Source organism: Rhodnius prolixus, unplaced genomic scaffold (genome assembly GCF_049639745.1).
Source record: "Rhodnius prolixus isolate KJV_2025 unplaced genomic scaffold, Rpr scaffold_6, whole genome shotgun sequence".
Taxonomy (NCBI): domain Eukaryota; kingdom Metazoa; phylum Arthropoda; class Insecta; order Hemiptera; family Reduviidae; genus Rhodnius; species Rhodnius prolixus.
In genome coordinates this window covers 1,718,754-1,731,238 of record NW_027411634.1, presented here as the reverse complement: position 1 = coordinate 1,731,238, position 12,485 = coordinate 1,718,754, and the positions used below count along the sequence as shown (strand labels likewise).

At 31.3% G+C, this 12,485-nt stretch overlaps 1 long non-coding RNA gene across 2 annotated transcripts; it reads right to left on the bottom strand.

The window, feature by feature from the left end:
* Window positions 1-5,651: 5,651 nt before the first annotated feature.
* LOC141461465 (uncharacterized) lies at window positions 5,652-11,976 on the bottom strand. 2 transcript variants are annotated; one of them, XR_012462883.1, is made up of 5 exons: window positions 11,601-11,976; window positions 11,014-11,102; window positions 9,781-9,842; window positions 9,494-9,683; window positions 5,652-5,957 (listed from the first exon to the last, which is right to left on the bottom strand). It is a non-coding gene; the product is annotated as an uncharacterized lncRNA (long non-coding RNA). The 2 variants fall into 2 exon arrangements; XR_012462882.1 differs by having other exon boundaries at window positions 5,654-5,954.
* Between the last annotated feature and the right edge of the window lie 509 nt (window positions 11,977-12,485).

Sequence of the window (12,485 nt, the reverse complement as noted above, 5' to 3'; positions counted from 1 at the left end):
ATCCATTATTAGCGACTATGTAATTATTTATTATCAGAACTTAAAGCTCTCTAACCGGATTTCAAAGATAAGACGATATTTTGAAAATATGAACGTTCCTAGTTGCAATTCGATCATTTTTTAGCGAAAAGCAATGCAAATTTAGAAAAAATTGCAAGAAGAATCGATAGAATAACCAACGAGAGATTTAAATTAAACGTAGGTATTAACATTTATGGGTACACAACCAGGTACCTGAACGCAATTAAGTGCTAAAGTACAAAAACTATAAACAAGTTTTCGTTAAACTAGAGTAGAGAAGCGTGGATTGGCTGCATACACAAAAAAGATGGTGAAATAATCACTTATTCAAGCAAGAATTGAACGTCCAACGTCCAACATTAGGTGTTGTAGACTCAGGGCGGAAGCACATCATACTTTACTATTCGTAACAGTTTTCATTATGTTTTGAAGAAGGCTTATTTGCCACAAATTTTACAAGTTATTCTTTATCTGGGTTATTTGGGTTGTTATGTGACTTAATACGTAGTATTTACACTTCGTCTTTCTTCGTTGCACTTATCAAGATACAATGGCAAAGAGTATCGCGTAATTTATTAAAATGAAGAGATAATAGACAAAAATTTTTGGAATCTATAGTTAAGAAAATGAAAAAGATTTCACAATAAAAACTTGAAATAAGGAAAGTTCTCTACCTAATTTCAGCTAAGTTACGGCCAAATTGAAATCTGCATATTGTAGATCAGTTATTCAGGAAACTGCTCTGTAATTAGAGCAATCAAATTATAAATAAAATAATAAAAAAACACAAAATTTACTAACACAATTAACTTAAAACAGAGGAGTTATTTTTACACAATAAACTTCAAACAATTACAACTGACCATTAAAAAGTACTAGAAAAACAGTAGTTACCTTCTTTCAAATCGATTTCAAAAATTTATCGATTAGTTCCTCACTGATAAAAATGATCATCTTGTCAACAAATCTAAAAATTTATTTAAAAAAATAAATACAATATTCTTATAAAGATAAAAATAGCTTTTCTGTTGGAATGTTTCTCTTGTAATGGGACATTCTTTTGTAGATAATTATCTATTACCTAATTTATTTTTATTTTTTTCATAATGTTGGGTGTTACTTATGTTACGTTTTTTAAGGGATAATTCTGAAAGTCTAGGTCTAGACTAAAAAAAAAAGCTTAATTTTTGAGATTCGTGTGTCAGAATGATTAATGGGTTATATTTATAAAGTCTTAGAAGTATAATTTCTATATTTTATTAAATTATACGTAATTATTATAATTGTTTATTCGCCCTTAATTATGCTAAGGAGTTTAGTTTTTGTGAAATTTAAAATACAGAAACGTTATTAGAACGCCTAATGATACTGTCTTGGGGAATACCTAAATTCAAGCAAAGAATGTTTAAGCAAATTGTTTGTTTGAAGTTATCTTCAAAGATCATCACAAAAAGATGAAATAAAAATCAAAAAATAAACAGTAAATGGTGATTTTAATTGTGGCATTTTGCCATTAAGTTACATTAATGTGAGACTTTGGTTTTGTGGAATTTTTACGAAAACACACTTTCAATTTTTTCGCACTTTTAAAGAATTTAAAACGCATATTTCTCTTTAAAAATCGATATAGAACACTTGACATTAAAAGCTATACTTTCTTATTGTAATGATAACAAAAAAAAAGGTAACAATCCTATCAAAAACTAGAAATGATTTAGGAAAAAGACATGAGTAATAGAAGCTAGAAGGACTTACCTGTTAAGCTTTGCTTGTTAAATCGAAATAAATCCAAAAAAATTGACAAAAGATATTATATTGAAATGATCGGTAATATCTTCAAAGGTCTTGATTGGAAATGAACGTTTTCTTCCGCCGTCACAGTCACAGTAAGCCTGCTTTTTTTAAAAAAATGTGTTTCTGGCCTTCATCTATCTTCCAAGAATAAAATTGGTTTGTGCCGATGAATTTGACTTCCAATATCAATATCTTCAACCCCTTTTGTCACCATTATATCTGCAACTATAATCACCGTAAACATCACTACAACTTTCTGAAAAGGAGCTGGCATTAGATATGCTGGAGGTTATAATTATTTCTTGCGAGGTTATAGTATATACGTACTACGTATAGGCGTTTGAATTGGTGGATTATTTTATTAGCTTTTACTTTGTTGATTTTCTTAACCTTTTCGCTACTTTTAGGGTTTTTATTATGTTACTTATATATTTAGGCGCACAGATCATTTTTTCCCCCTATTTTTTCAAAATATTGTAAGCATATGGCTATTACAATTATAATAAGGTTTTGATTGAGCTTTCATCGTAAACGGAGGTTCTGGGTGTCTCCTGAACTCGAAAAAAATAAAAGTTTTTAGAACTTGGCAAGCTCAGGATTTCTGATTTTATGAAAATTAGAGTTCAAAAAATTTAGCTTAGAATTGTTCAATCTGGAAATAGCCAACAAGTTCCTTTAGATTATTAGACATTAAATTATTTTTACCGATTTAAATCATTAAAAATTAATTTCTGTTTTTCATACTTGTCCGGATTCCAGTTGAATGACCAAAAAGAAATGCACCCAAATTATTCAAAACGACTAGATCCTTTACAGAGATTAGAAGAGGAAATAAGCGATTTTTCTTTTAAAATGTCGTGAGAGAATAATAAATCCGGCAGCTTTCCACTATTATTAAATGAAAATCATTTGAAATGTAAAGTATAGGAATATTTTGTGTAAAAAAACAATGAGAGTGAAATAGATTTCCTTTGTACGATATTATTTAAATCATTCAATAATGGATCTAAAAATTCATAAAAGATCTCAAGAGGTTAGATTTGAAAATACAGTTTTATATTTAAAAAAAATAATCTTCATACCATTATTATTGTATTTTACTAAAATATAATGAATATTTTATGAATTTGCAAAATTACAACTTTCATCATTATTAAAAATCGTGACTTCTTTTATTCAATTCGTAATTTTTAAACTTTCTTCCAAGTTATTTGGTACTGAAAGTGATTAAACTATAAAAAAAAAAGAAAAAGAAAAACGTCTGTCATACTCACACGAATAGAAAATGTCTACAATTTTCTTAATTTTTTTCCTTTACTAACTCGTTCACTTTAAAGTGTTTGTTTCACTGTTATTTAAAACATTTTCATTATCTCTTACGCCTGCTAAATATTGTGATCTTGCCAAAATTTCTCAGCTGACTTTTTACTAGCATTTATTCTAGTGAAGAAAGTTCAAACATGGTATTGTTTCTGATTTTAAGTGGCCGAAGTTGTTAACTAAATACCATGAAAGAGTTTTTGTTTTTGTTTTTCACAAATTTGTCTGATGTTACTGCATGGTGACGGCCATCTTTAAAATAAGGTTTTGGTTAGAGTCTAAGATTGGAAGCGCCACTATAGCGAATCACTTATTACATTTTTTTTGAGATTTAAAAAAAATTAAATTCGTGAAAATGCAGATCTATAACAGTTAGCACAATTATTTTTCCTCCGGAAATACATTTTTAAGGCAGTTATGATGGAGGAATAGGTTATTTAGTCTGTAATGGGTCATTTTCGTGTTATTTACGGTTTTACAATTATTTCTCAGGAACTTTCAAGTATTTGACAGTCAAAATAATCTGTTAGGGATCCCATTTCTTTTTTTATATATATGTATATATAAATCAAAGCCTTGTTTAGAGGTTGAACACTAATTGGATCTGATAAAGAGAAATTCAATTATAACCTACCCTAACTAGGCAATACAGAATAAAGACTATTTATAGATTCATCTCATGTTTACACAGGTATATATTACCTATCATACTTCTAACAGATCTATAATATCAATATTATAGAACATGTGCATAGATACGTATGTATTACAATTAACATCATCATAAATATATGCACCAAACGGGGAAGTAACATAGCTAGCTCCAGCTAGGCTAGCTTTAGTCTAGTTCTTATCTCTTTGAACCTCTTCTAAAGTGTATGTGCGAGTGTTTGTGAGTGTACGTGCGTCTGTCAGTTTGTGTATACATTCCTCTTCTAAGACACTTTTCTTACTTAATTTTATTTCATTTTTATTTCTTTCGTTTTTTTTTTTCTTTTATCAGCCTACAGCATCATCAACCACTGTGGCGACCCTTAAAAACTCGGAGAAGAAGGCCCTGCCTACCTTCCTTACTATCCTAAAATAAAACTATAACATTTTACTACCTGAATTCCTTTTTTAGCCCTTCTTCATTTCAAGGTTAACCCTTTATAAAACTTCTCAGACTAAAGAAATCAACTAACTTAGAAATAAATTTAAATAAATCAAATGTTATTTTTAAAAGAAATGAAAAAAGTTTCTCTTTTTTTTGCACATCCTCAAATTAATTACGGTAAAAGGAAATCGCACCAGATTTAATTCGCATTCAAGGAACTGTACAATTTGGTGAAAATTGGAAACAATCATAATAATTCCTGTCAATAGGTGTGAGAACAGGTGGAAAAAAAAGTCACCGGGAACACCCGACGTTACCTGAAATGTTAACTAATCTGTTGGGTTAAGTAAGTCAAAAGAATTCAACGAAATACGCCCTAATATACCACGGCAATCCCTACCTACCCCTTGGAGGTACCTTTGTTGGGGGTAAAAAGGGAGAAGACCACTAAAAAAAAGGTTTAGGGCGGGTGCGTAACCCAAAACAACTATGCTATCGACCTTGGGTCCAGAATAAAGGGTACACTACTGCCGCAAAGATATGAATTTTGTAGAAACAGGTTAGTTGGTAAATATACTGTGCTTCTCCCTTAAGCCAAGTGAATGTATTCGTACTGAATCATAGTCAGGGTCTGCAGGCAAGACCTAGAAGGAAAAGTGGGATCCAACACACTGATCACCACCCCCTAATTACAGAGAAGAGTTAGTAGTTAGGAGTAACTGCTCCCTGGTGAAACTCACGTAACATCGCTTCCCAGATTTTCTGGAGTACGGCTCTTCCTGATTAAGGGAACCTTTACTCTTCAGGGATTTCCTAAGAAATGAAGGAAACCTGCAATCTCTAGCAATACATCCCAGTTATTCCAAAGAAGGCTCTCCAAATTAGGAAGTTAGTAATATTCTAGAGAGATACCACGACAAGCTACCGTCGTTCGCTACCGACTTTCTTGCTCCCAAAAAAAAAAATCAGCAGAAGGCCCCCTACTGGAACACCTTTCAGTAAGGTGAAGACGTCTGAGGTTGAAGGATTTCTTCAATCCCAGCAATAGGTTAAGTACTCACATCGTGTCCCGTTATCCTGCTTTCAGAAGAAGTTGTCTGGAGGGCACCACGAAAAGGCAGAGATGGGATTTTGCGCCCAATAAGGTTAAGATACTTTTATTAAGCACAGAAAAAAGTCCTCTAATCATCCACGTTAATAGCCGATTGAGATAGCAGTTAAAAAAAACAAAAAACAACTATGATAAAATAGAAATTAGTAAAAATACATTTTCACTTCAAACATTCCAAAGAGGTTGACATTCACAACACTTCGTCGGGTGTTCTCTTAGGTAATGAAAGCCAGCTCACGTAGAGTGAGACCATTCCTAGTAAGAAATCGATAATACTCTTCTAAAATAAATTTTTGTATTAAATTCAATTCAAAGGTTTTCACTTCGACCAAGTTGATTTTTGTTTTTTATAATTAGATAGTTTGGTAACGTACTTTCAATTATAATCGATTCCTTTTCTTATCTATAATTATTATTAATGGAAAGTAAAAATATTGATTGCACATTCATAATACATTGCAAATTAATTAGGTTTGGTTATATAAAATTACTTCATTTTCACCAAGACATTTTTAAACGTCTCTTACTCCTCCAAAAGGAGTAAGTATTAAGATCGAGCAGATTTCCAATTTTTTTTAATGTTCTCCGTAAAATACAGACCAGTCTGAGGTTCTGCTGAAACAAACCGTTCATTTAAGATACCACACAATCCTTTCTTAATGAGATTATTTCTAAGAATATGTACACAAAATGATAAATACAACATGATCTATTTCAGATAAAATAAATATATAGTCGAACCTCCTATAAGGGATACTCTCACTAGCGACCACCTCCATTTACGGGTCAGTTTTTGGATTTCCCCGTTTTACCCCTATACACTTTCTATATAAAAGAACCTCCTTCTAACGGTCACTCTACATAACGACCGCGGACATTGATTTTGGGGAACAGATTATACGAGTATGTTTCACCTCCCACCAACGACCACCTTATACGACGCGGTGATGAAAAGTAATTATCCCCTCTCAAGTTTTTGTTTTTTATTTTCTGGTTTTTCCTAAAGTTTCCTATATAAGCTCCATACATCTTGTACCATTTTAATCATTTTTCAATATTACTTTGGACGAACAATGTTATTTTTTCCGATGTGTCTCTCAAACGAAAGTGGTTAACTCTAGAAGAGAAAAATAAATGTATTGGAAAGATTTTGCAAAAACCAAAACGAACCATCGTCAAACTTGCCGAAAGGTTTGTTCTATTTTTCTAATAATAGATGATAGTATGATGATAATTTTACCATAAATTATTATTGTTTTGAATAAATGTGATGATTATTATAAAAATTATCTATTAAGTCAATAATATGTAGTTTTTTGATAATTTTTTTGGATAATTAAGAAAAACTTGATGCATATCATATAGCTGCAATAATTATGCAATTATGTACGTTTTTAAATCTATTAATAATAAACAATTTTTAAATAGATGTTTAGAAATAAACCCATATTTTTTCATTATGAAACTTGCCTACTACACTCCTTCTAACGACCACCTCCAAACAGCGGCCACTTTGCTTTCCCCCGCCAGTGTCCGTTATTGAGAGGTTCGACTGTATTAACAATTATTAAATGAATAACAACAACCTGCTCGAAAATTACTACACATAGAGTGCATACAAAATGCGCACTGCAACCAAGCCAGCCAATGGTTATGTAAAGGCTATTTTAAGTTTGGTAATAACATGTCCAGTAAATAAGACTAATGGCTAACTTTGGTTGAAATGAATAAAAAGTAGCATTTAGCAATTTCTTTTTTGGCAAAAGAAAAAAAAGAACTATGTCCTATAATTCACATGATTTCCAAAGTAAGCTACCACTTTCGAACTTCGTCCTGAATACGTAAACGAAGTTTCTTCACAAAAGTGATTGGTTCCACCCAGAACTCCCACCTACCTTGCTTTCTTGAACATCTGCTATCGCTGTGTCTTCTTGCGCACAGGTTGGTTTGTTTCCCCCTCTCCGTTTGTTACAACAAGAGTTTTATAGAAAATGAGGTTTATGGATTCACATGGAATCTATAATTAGCAACAAGTTTATTTATTTATTTTTAAATACGATCTGCCCCTCTGCACTAAGAATAAATTAAGTGGAATTACTTTTATTTTATCCATAAGTGGTTAACTCTTTACAGAAATATTTTCATTAAATTGCCAAATTAAGTTTGTTTTCTGTTGCAAATTTAAGAAGTCTTAGCAGCTGCATCGTTTGTATTCTTAGTTCTACAATGTAGTTTAAGCCTCTGCCCTGATGAATATTGAATATTTGTGCGTCCATGTTAGGTTTACTACACTACCTATGCCATAAATGGCTCAGGTCCAGTTGGGTTTACCAAGAGGAACTCCCGAGCGAGAATGGCTGCCATTTCATTTCGTTTTTTTTGCGCTGGAGACCCGGGCGTGTAACCAATTATTGTATCAATAGTTATCAGCTAGGCAGCGTTACGCTATATCTTAAATTATATCTATATAAGATAAGATAGCCATATTTCTCCTCCCATCATCTTGAACCAAACTCCTGCACCAACTGTGGACAAAGTACGCTACCTTGGACTGCATCTAGACAAACGTTGACATGGAATCCCCATACTAGACTGAAAAGACAAGAAACTAACCAACGCTACAAAACTTCTCGCCAGACTACTTGACAAAGGTTCGAAACTTAACCTACATAACAAAAGACTCTTATATCTACTGTTACTGCGACCTATTTGGTCATACGGGCATCGGAAGAATGGGGGATCGACTAAGCGTTCCAACTCACTACTCCTCCAGACATTACAGTAAAAAAAAATACTTTGAAAACTTCTTAACGCTCCGTTCTATGTATCTAACCTCACACTATCCATAATGACCTCAAAATCCCTTTCATTACAGGATCTTGCTATCACTCGTTTCTTCAAATTTCATTCCATTCTACAGCAGCTCATCCCTAACCCTCTCATAGAACACCTATCTTCCTCTACCATTACCAGGTAATCTTCTAAAGAGATTGAAGAGAAGATGGCCTCGTGATCTTCTCTTATCGTGAGAGCAAAGCACGTTACTGGAGTGACACCACTGGGTGCCTTCTCCACTCATGATTTTCTTTTATTTCTTTTTTCTTTTACCATATTTGCTCGTTGCAACAACTGTTGCAGTGGTAAATTGCAATAAAAGATTTAAAAAGAAAAAGAAAGTTATTTCTCTGGAATTGATAACCTATCTCTTGCAATCTCAGCTGCACAATTGTACCACAAACTAGGGGCGTTAGAATATGGCCAGTTTTCCTAGACTTTCCGTAGATAATAGGCCTCGGATCACCACCATTAACCCCAACACCTTTTTCTGTTGAAGAGTAATTGATACATATTGACAAATTTCAGTAGAAGCAAAACAAACAAAAAAATCATGAAAACTAACAAAAATTTGAATAAAGCTTAAAACCAGTCCTATTTCAGAGAATAAAGTAAATCTGTACACAGAATTAACTCTGAAACATTTGAGATCGAACGTAGACAACCATTAGCAAGCTGAGAAGAATGAATTTTACTTTATAACCACTCCGCTTCTAATCTTCTTTCAGTACTTTAAAAAAACATCACTTTTTCTACGAACTCCTTCAAAAAAAATAATAAAATAACCTTACAATGCACCAATATATCCGATTACCTTCCTTATACCTGACATAAATTCTTTAGTTTATTTTAATATAATTCTGAATTATTTGAAGATAATTCTTAATACTTAGAAATAAATAACTTTTTTTAAAAAGAAAGGTTTAAATTATGTATAAAAGGTCAAAATTTATTTAGTGTTGCTTTACAACAACCTTTAAAGTACTAAACACTTCGTTCGGTTTACAACAAAAGTATTCAGGGACAACTTGTTAATGAAATTTGGTATTAACACACAAAAAAAAGCACATATGTCGGCTGCGAACATTCAAAACAAATTCTCAAAAACAATCTTAAGAATGTGATAGTGTGGTATCCAAACTGAAAGAATAATATTCAAGTGAAAAAATTATGGATTACGCATTTTACTTTTCAAAGCGAAAACTCCGTGAAAAACCCTGGGTATGCCTCTAGTTATATCGATCAACAATTAAACAAACAACTTATTCTTAATAAGCTTGAATGGGAAATTTTTTTGAAGTACAGTCAGTACTCACCAGTTGATTCCAGCAAAAGCTCAGCCTCCTTCAGTAAAACATCCTTTTTCTTTTTGTATTAAAAACTGCTTGAAACTCTTTTGAGTGATCGTTTGGCCATCGAACTGTTACGGCAATAAAATGTAGTTCAAATGGCGAACTTCAGAGGTTAGGTCGTAGTTAATGAGGGTAAAAAAAAAACAAGTTCCAGCTTAAAAAAAAATAATAATAATAATTGCCGTGTTTGGAAGTACATATATAGAAATTGCCCATCATAAATTTATTCAGATAAATCCATTGAAACACACCTGTATTATAAACTGCTACAAATTAGTTCTGCTTTGGCTTAGAAATATCTTGCTCTTGTGCACTGAAAAAAAAAATATTGTTATTAGTCTTCAGTAAACCATGAAAGTGCTCACATCGCGACATTTAATTGATCATAGAAAATATGTAAAAAAAAAGGGATTTCAAAATGGAGTAAGGTTTCAAGTGGTTACCAGAAACATAAGGGTTAACTACAGACGACATCGTACTGATGGCAGATCACTCAGACGGCAGAATAAGTTATTATAAACAGGGTTCATCTTTTGAATAGACTGAATAGAAAAGAAATTTATTATTCTGGGACAATTGTCCCCTAAGAATAAACACAGGCACAAATAGAGGCCTTAATAGTTTGGCCTGTGATTGAAAGAAATAATTAAATAAGTATTTACAAAAAGTGAAAATCAAAATAACAATAAAAATTAAGGAAATAAATTAAAACAATCAAAATTTCGGAGGAAGCTGGATAGAAAGGAGATAACTGAATAGACGGGATTTAAAGATGGATAGGGTAGGAGCATGGCGGACAGATGATGGCAAGGAGTTCCAGAGAGAGGTAGCACGTATAAGGAAGGATTTGTCAAAGGATGAGGTACGGTGAGAGGGAATATAGAGGTCAGATGAGCGAGATATGGTATTACGGGAATGTATCGAGGATTTAAACTTAAGAAGTTGGGAAATATAGGAGGGCCTTTGAGACTGGATGACTTGAAAAAGAAAAGAAGCCAAAAGATACTGGCCGGCGATAGACAGGAAACATCTTTTCATGAATTTAAATAAATCAAAACTTAATAGTTTTAAAAGAGGTAGAAGAACTACAACAATTGAAAATAGAAATTTGAAATAATCCCGTAGATATTTTTAACAAATAAGAACACCTAAGCTTAAAGCTATTCCCATAAAATAACCAGAAATAAGGGTGTACCTTTAACTGACAAACTAGAAATTAAAGAAAAATACTGTTCAATTTTAATAATTTTTAATAATTAACCACTTTAGAGATTATTTATGAAACAAATCGGACATAGAAGGTCATAATCACTATTTGGCGGTGTGTCCAAAACACAATATGTATAAATATTTGTGAGACTAAACGGCAAAGAAACAACCACATCAGAAATAATTTTAAATTTTTGATTTTATTTAATTAAAAACATTATTGATATTATTCTGAACACTAATTTGAATTTGGATATAAAATTTTCATAACTCACCTAAATTGTTGTTGATTATTCATTTAATAGGATGTTAAAACAAGACTTTTCACAGCAAGAGACCATTCTTGCAGAAGTATCCTGGGTTGCTGTAAAAAGAAGAAGAAATACAATTTACTTGTTTTATCCGTGAAATAATTAAGATAACAATTAAGATTGTATCTACAATTGCAGATAGAGCATGGTTATCAGCTGTCTACTACTCTTAGACCAAAAGAGACTTGAATAAAGTCGAATTCAAAAAAACTGTTAGCTAAAACTCAAGAAAAGGATGGAATAAAAACTCAAATTCTAGAGATTTTAAAAATTCTAAATAACCTGATCTGATAAGCATCACGATTATAATTGTACATCAAATATGGTGCTAGTAAAAAAGCTTTTTTGAAGCAAAAGTAACTAATTTTAACAAAACCTATTATTTATTTTTTAAATCTTTTTGACGAATATAAATAATAAATATTACAATATATTTTTTAAAACTTTTAACAGCAGTGTTTTGGAAATTTGTTATTTTAACTACATCGTATTTCATTATAGTGTAAATACAAATACAATGATTAATTAAAAATGTATTATGAGTTAAATACCAGCAAGAAGTCTATAGTGTTGTAGAGATACTAATACTGCAATTTTCCAACCAAGTTATTGTGAAAATGGAATAAAATATATCAGTTTTCTAAGACATTTAAAAATTCTCACTAATTTGATTAAAGTAGTAACAACATTAAAACCATCAATCACGTTTAAGAATATAAAAAAAATAAAAACCTAACCCATTTTGACACTAAACTTTCGTTAAATTCTAACAATTCTATATAAATTATTAAATGATAGTCAATGAGTATAAAGATAATAGCATACAGTAAATAAAAAAATAATCACTAATAGAGGAATTACTAAATAAACGTTTGACAGAAAAGCATAATTGACTTGACTATTAAAAAAAACTACACAGGTGACAAAAATAAAGCCAGTGCTGACTAGCGGCGATTGTACAAACTATTTCTCGAATAGTTAAAACAAATATCGCTAGAAAGCGCGAAAAAAACCTTCTGAAATCTTTTTAATAAATGTTTTATTAACTTACAAATTTTGTATTTATAAATTTAAGGAGTTTACCCAACACCTTTACATTGCCATTACTCAAAAATAAACACAAATTTCTGAAATATTTTTCTTTCAATTTGTTCCAATTTAGAACTATTATAATAAAAAAAATTGACTAACTTAAGAAGCTATTTTTAAAATATCTCAAGAAATTGTATATGTAATTCAAAATACAGTTTGGAATCTACAACATATCACAGTCCATTGGGCTGGTAATTTTCATTCATAAGATTTTTTCTCATACAATGAAAAATAATAACATCATAATCACTGATAAAAATGCATAATACTTTAAAACTAATCCAAATTATTCTTGTGGATTACCTTTATTACGACCATTGTCCAGAAAAATCCTCAAACAATGA